This window comes from Nyctereutes procyonoides, unplaced genomic scaffold (genome assembly GCF_905146905.1).
Source record: "Nyctereutes procyonoides isolate TBG_1078 unplaced genomic scaffold, NYPRO_anot_genome, whole genome shotgun sequence".
In the NCBI taxonomy this organism is placed as follows: domain Eukaryota; kingdom Metazoa; phylum Chordata; class Mammalia; order Carnivora; family Canidae; genus Nyctereutes; species Nyctereutes procyonoides.
This window is the reverse complement of record NW_026575140.1, coordinates 48910388-48915496: the sequence shown is the minus strand read 5'-3', so window position 1 is coordinate 48915496 and position 5109 is coordinate 48910388. Positions and strand designations below refer to the sequence as shown.

The 5109-nt window shown below is 49.3% G+C and overlaps 1 non-coding gene across 1 annotated transcript; it reads right to left on the bottom strand.

The window, feature by feature from the left end:
- Positions 1 to 368: 368 nt before the first annotated feature.
- Positions 369 to 440, bottom strand: TRNAW-CCA (transfer RNA tryptophan (anticodon CCA)). Its single transcript has one exon. It is a non-coding gene; the product is annotated as a tRNA-Trp (tRNA).
- Positions 441 to 5109: the final 4669 nt, after the last annotated feature.

Sequence of the window (5109 nt, the reverse complement as noted above, 5' to 3'; positions counted from 1 at the left end):
GGGAAGGGCGTGGCTTTGCGGAGTCCGGGGTGCGGGGCGAGGGGGCGTGGCTTTGCCGAGGCCCGGGGTGGGGCGGGGGGAGGATGGGGGCCGGTAACCCCGAGGGCCACTGTTGAACTGGCGGGATGGGCACTGGCGGGGTCGCTCTGCGCTGGCCGCGGCGCCTCCTGTCGGTCGCCAGGAGGAACTTCTGCCTCTCGCAGTCGCTTGTGGAAACCCTGTATTCGCGATGCGAATCAAAAAGAGTGGGGCTCTTGGCCCGCTGGGAAGTCTCGCAAGGGTCGCCCGAAACCAGATTTCTCACGTCACGGCTTTGGCGGCGTTCCTTCCAGCCCTCCGCCGTTGGGGAAGGGAAAAAAAGGGAACCGTGACCCCGACGTGACTTGAACACGCAACCTTCTGATCTGGAGTCAGACGCGCTACCATTGCGCCACGAGGTCACAGCGAGCAGACGACTCGGCGTCGCTAAAGACCTCGCTGCGCCGGCACGGGCCCGCGGCTCGGAGCACCTAGGCGGGGAGGCGCGGTCCCCCCGGCGCTCCCGCGCGCACGGGAGGGAGGAGCCCGCGCCGCCCGCTCCTCGGCTTCCGGGAGCCCGGCCCCGCGGAGCCCCGGCCCCGAGGACGGCGGGGAGGCGGGCAGGCCTGCGGCCCCGGGAGCCCCCCACCCCGCCCGGCCCTCCGCCGGCCCCGCAGACCCTGGCGGCGGCCTCCGCGGTCCGAGGACGTGGGCGCCCCCACGGCCCGCAGGCGGGGCCTCGACCCACAGGCGGGGAGACGCCGCGGCTTTATTATTTGCACAGTGTGCGTGGAAACATTTGCTTTCCGGAGAATCACAACAGTTCGGGGAGGACAGCTCGAGCCGTTGAAACCCCTCCAGCCCGAGGTCGCCTGCTGCTATCCTCGCGCGCAGCATTTCTTTTTGCAAGAGTTTTACTGGCTGGGTGTAATCCCGAATGCATTTCTGATCTTTGAATTGATTGATTGATAGCACGCCTGCGGAAAAATACCCCTACCTTTACACCAAGTGCAAATACATCTGTGTCCGGCACCCAGATCAAGAAAGAGAACATTAGCACCCCCCTTCTGGTCACTTCACATTCTTTTTTGAGGTGGGATTGTATTGTACATGAACTTTTGTCAGTGTCCTCACTTGCCATTTTATTGTCCACGTATTTTAGTTAATATTTTTTCCCAGCATAATTTTAAGGGGCTCATTGTCCACCTTATGCTTTTAAGTGCTTAAGTCCGTGCTTTTAGACAGTACTTTTTCATTAAAAAAATAATAATAAAATTATTAAAGAAATGAAAAAACACACTCTTGCATTTTAAAAAAGCCATTAATAACATAGAGCACTGTCTTGGTCTAAGAAAACGAAGCATCAATTAATTCAATAAATAAAACCATATAACCCCCCACAAGGGCCTGATGTTCTTCAGCGAAGGAACGATCTGGAGTGGGCCTCACTCTTTATAGGAAGGAAAGAGGAACTGTGTCTGGGACTCTCAGTGAAGCCAGTACAGGTTCAGGGCTTTCTCACCATCCTGGTTACTTGAGGGCAGCTAAGACCCCCCCCCCCCCCAGAGCTTCTATGAATCTTCAATCTTCGATAGAAATCTTGGCAATTTTTGTGTTTGTGGCCAGGTGTGAGAATAGCAGGATCTCAGGATTAACTGTGAGTCCTGAGGCAGCTGCCCCCAAAGCTGTCAGAGAAGCAGATACCAGAAGGTTTTTATCACTGTCCTCAGGGGAGAAGAGTCATCTAGCCCAAGATTACGGATTGTATCTACAGGTATCCAGACAAGAGTCATTCCTGATCACTTTTGATGGCCCAGAGGTGAATTCGACCCTGATTAGGGAAAGAAGTGGGGAGCTAGGGAGTGGTAGGAATGCTTCTCAGAGGGGCACCTGGGTGACTCAGTGGTTGGGCCTCTGCCTTCCGCTCAGGTCCTGATCCCCAGGTCCCAGGATGGAGTCCTGCATCAGGCTTCCACAGGGAGCCTGCTTTTCCCTCTGCCTATGTCTCTGCCTCTGTGTGTCTCTCATGAATAAATGAATGAAATCTTTAAAAAAAGAAGAAGTGCTTCTTAGACATCTAAGAAGTGAATGAAGTGCTAGAATGCTGAGGTTTGGATTCTCTTTCAGGCTGATCACAAACTTCCTTCCCTGCTCCCCCTGGACAACCTCCAGCATTGGCCATATAGCAAAGTCACTGTGAGGAAAAGCCAGTGCCTTTCCCACAGAGGTCAAGAGTCCAGAATCTACTGCATGGATGCTTCACATCCAAGAAGACACCAGAGACACTTTTGAAATCCCTGCTCAGATTTTTGGGTACACCTGTCATATCCCGCCTGTCATATCCCAGCCCTTCTCCCCAGATGTGGAACCAAAAGCCAATTATTATTCTAAACTACAGTACAGCAATGTCATCAGATGAAAGGATTAAAGAGACTTGTGCGGATAGGTTTAAAGGGTCCCTTGAAGAGTGAGACTCATGCTTTCCAGGGCCGACCAAAGTGGAGGGAACGAGGTAGCCATGCCCATGTGCAGAGCCCAAGCCTCTTATTTACAATTTTGACACTTTGTTCGTCTTGGATAGTTGGCATTCATTTTTAAAAAAACATTGTATTATTTTTAAATTTATGTTGACTGCTGAGTTTTTTGGTGCCACAGACACTCCTTGAATTTTGCATCCAGGAGAATGCCTCATTGGCCTCACCCTCATTGCAACCTGTGGCTCATTGAAATTCTGTGACTGCCCAGAAATCACAAAGAACTGTTTCTTTATTTTAGAACTACATTTTGTTAAAAACAAAAAAGAAAAGTACCACCTCCCCGAAAAACCCCTGTAAAATACAGAAAATTTCAAAATTACATCACAATGTCCAATTAAATACCAAATAAAAAGGCAATTGCCAACATTGGCGAGGGAGTGAGAAGAGTGAATATCTATGAGAAGTCATGCAAGACTGGAAAAGAATGTAAATCGGTACTAGCTGTGTGGATTGTGATGTGGCAACTGGTCTTAAAAATGCTCTGTCCAGGCATTTCGTCTTTTGGAGAATATGTACTAAAGACACAGTTAAGGATGAATGCAAAGATGTAGCTTCAAGATTGTTCTCATCAATACTGTGTTTGTAATGATGAAGTACCCAGAGCCATCTTGATGGTTCTATGGTACACATTCCATCTGGGTTTCCAAGGGAGTGAGGCAGAGATGCTGGCCTTGGTGAGTGTATCCTTCAATGTGTGAATATACAGGGACAATTGAATAAAGGGATGTGGTAGTGAGAAGTCCAGAAGTCATTGGTATGGAGAAGGAAGACTGCCCCACCCCTGAGAGAAACATGTTAGCTTTGACTTCTCAGTGTCTGCTTAGTTCAACGTGATCTCAGACCCGGGCAATTGCTGTGTTTCTTAGAAAAAGCTTTTACTTGGCTTCTGTTTCCTAACGGGCTGAACATGTGCCAACTCTCCAAAGCCCATCAAAGATATCCTAGATCTTTCTGATTGGTAGACCCCATTCCTTTTCCAGCAAATTCCAACAAGGACCTGAAAACGGAGGCCTGAGAAGGATGGTGCTCTGTGGAGTGGGTTTTCTTTCTATCATGCAGCTCTGGGGAGCAGCCTCATTGCAGGCTGGCTTCCTGGGAAGCATAGTGGAGACTGCGAGGAGAGCCAAGAATGTATTTTGCAAGGAACACTGGTGAAAGGAGGAAGCATGTATTTTGGGGGGAAGCTGTCAGGTTGTGATGCAGACCTGGCTGCAGCTCTGCCACCCCATGGAGAGCTCAGGACAAAGACTGCCTGTCAGAGGAACAGAAGGCAACGGCCTCGCCCTGTGCCACCGCCTTGCTCAGTCACTGGCCGGGACCACTCCTGGAGGAGGGCAAGCTATAGTGGCCAAAGGCTGACGGGGGGGGGGGGGGGGGGGGAGGGCTGTCCATTTACTTCTCCACTCTTCAGAAGGAAAAACACCCTTGGAACTGGTGGAACATTTAGAACTTCATCAGAAATACTCACTGGGAGCCAGTGTAGCCTAATCCAGAGCCCTACGCCAAGGACAGGTCTCCAAACTGCAGGCTCTGGGTGAGCTGACAATAAAGGCCCATCATAAATCAATGAGGGGGAGATAGTCGATTCTGGTGGTGGCACAGTCACAAAAAAACCTGCAGATGTGGGGAGTTTGTGAACCTTAGACATTTTGATTTTTTTTTTTTTTTTGGCATTTCGATTTTCATGACAATTTTCCTTTATGCCAGGTTTTCATTCTTTGTGCCTTAAAACCTTGATTAGGAAAGAAACCCTCCTTTAAAAGGGGAAAACCCAAAGGGATTACAAGTAGAAATGACTGCTACTTCTTCCCTTTCTGCTCCTCCTGCTTTTAAAACTTGTGTGACCTATTAGGCTTTAGTTTTGCTTAAAGAGGTAGTTCAGTTGACACTGGGGAAATTTATTTGGCTGACTAGACAGGGCTTGAATTTTTTTTTTTTTTTAAGATTTGTGCTTGAATTATCCTGAGATCAAGGGTTGCATGCTTTACCGACTGAGCCAGCCAGGCATACCCATGGGCTTGAATATCTTTCAATGGTTTAATTAGGTTCCCACGTTTGTTCATGACCAGAGGAGATGGGGGCAGCATGGATGTCCTTTACATTGGAGAAATAGAGTTCCAGAAGCCGAAAGTTTTATGTCTTTTGGGGTATCAGCTGTGGGTCCAGCTAGCAAGAGACAAAGCGTCCTGTCTAGCGAGTCTCTACGTGACAATTACATGTGACTTTCTCAGTTTGTCTTTGGCCCATGTGACAATGTTGGCTGAACTGGAGATTTTTTTCAGCCTAGTTTTACTTAACCCAAAGGCCATACTTATTAATGCTCACCAAATGCACCTGATGGCAAAGTGGCTTAGGAGCAGGGGCTATATGTGATGTAGAAAAATACTGCGGTTTGCAGCGAATGGCTGTTGTGCCCAAGATTGCAAATCCGAGAAACCACCAAGGAGCAGACACCGATGCAAACACGCGAGGGTTTATTTACAAGCTCAAGCTTGGGTCCAAGTGTACCCGACACAGCAGAGCAGAGACTTGGACCCCGAGACTAAGAGGGGTA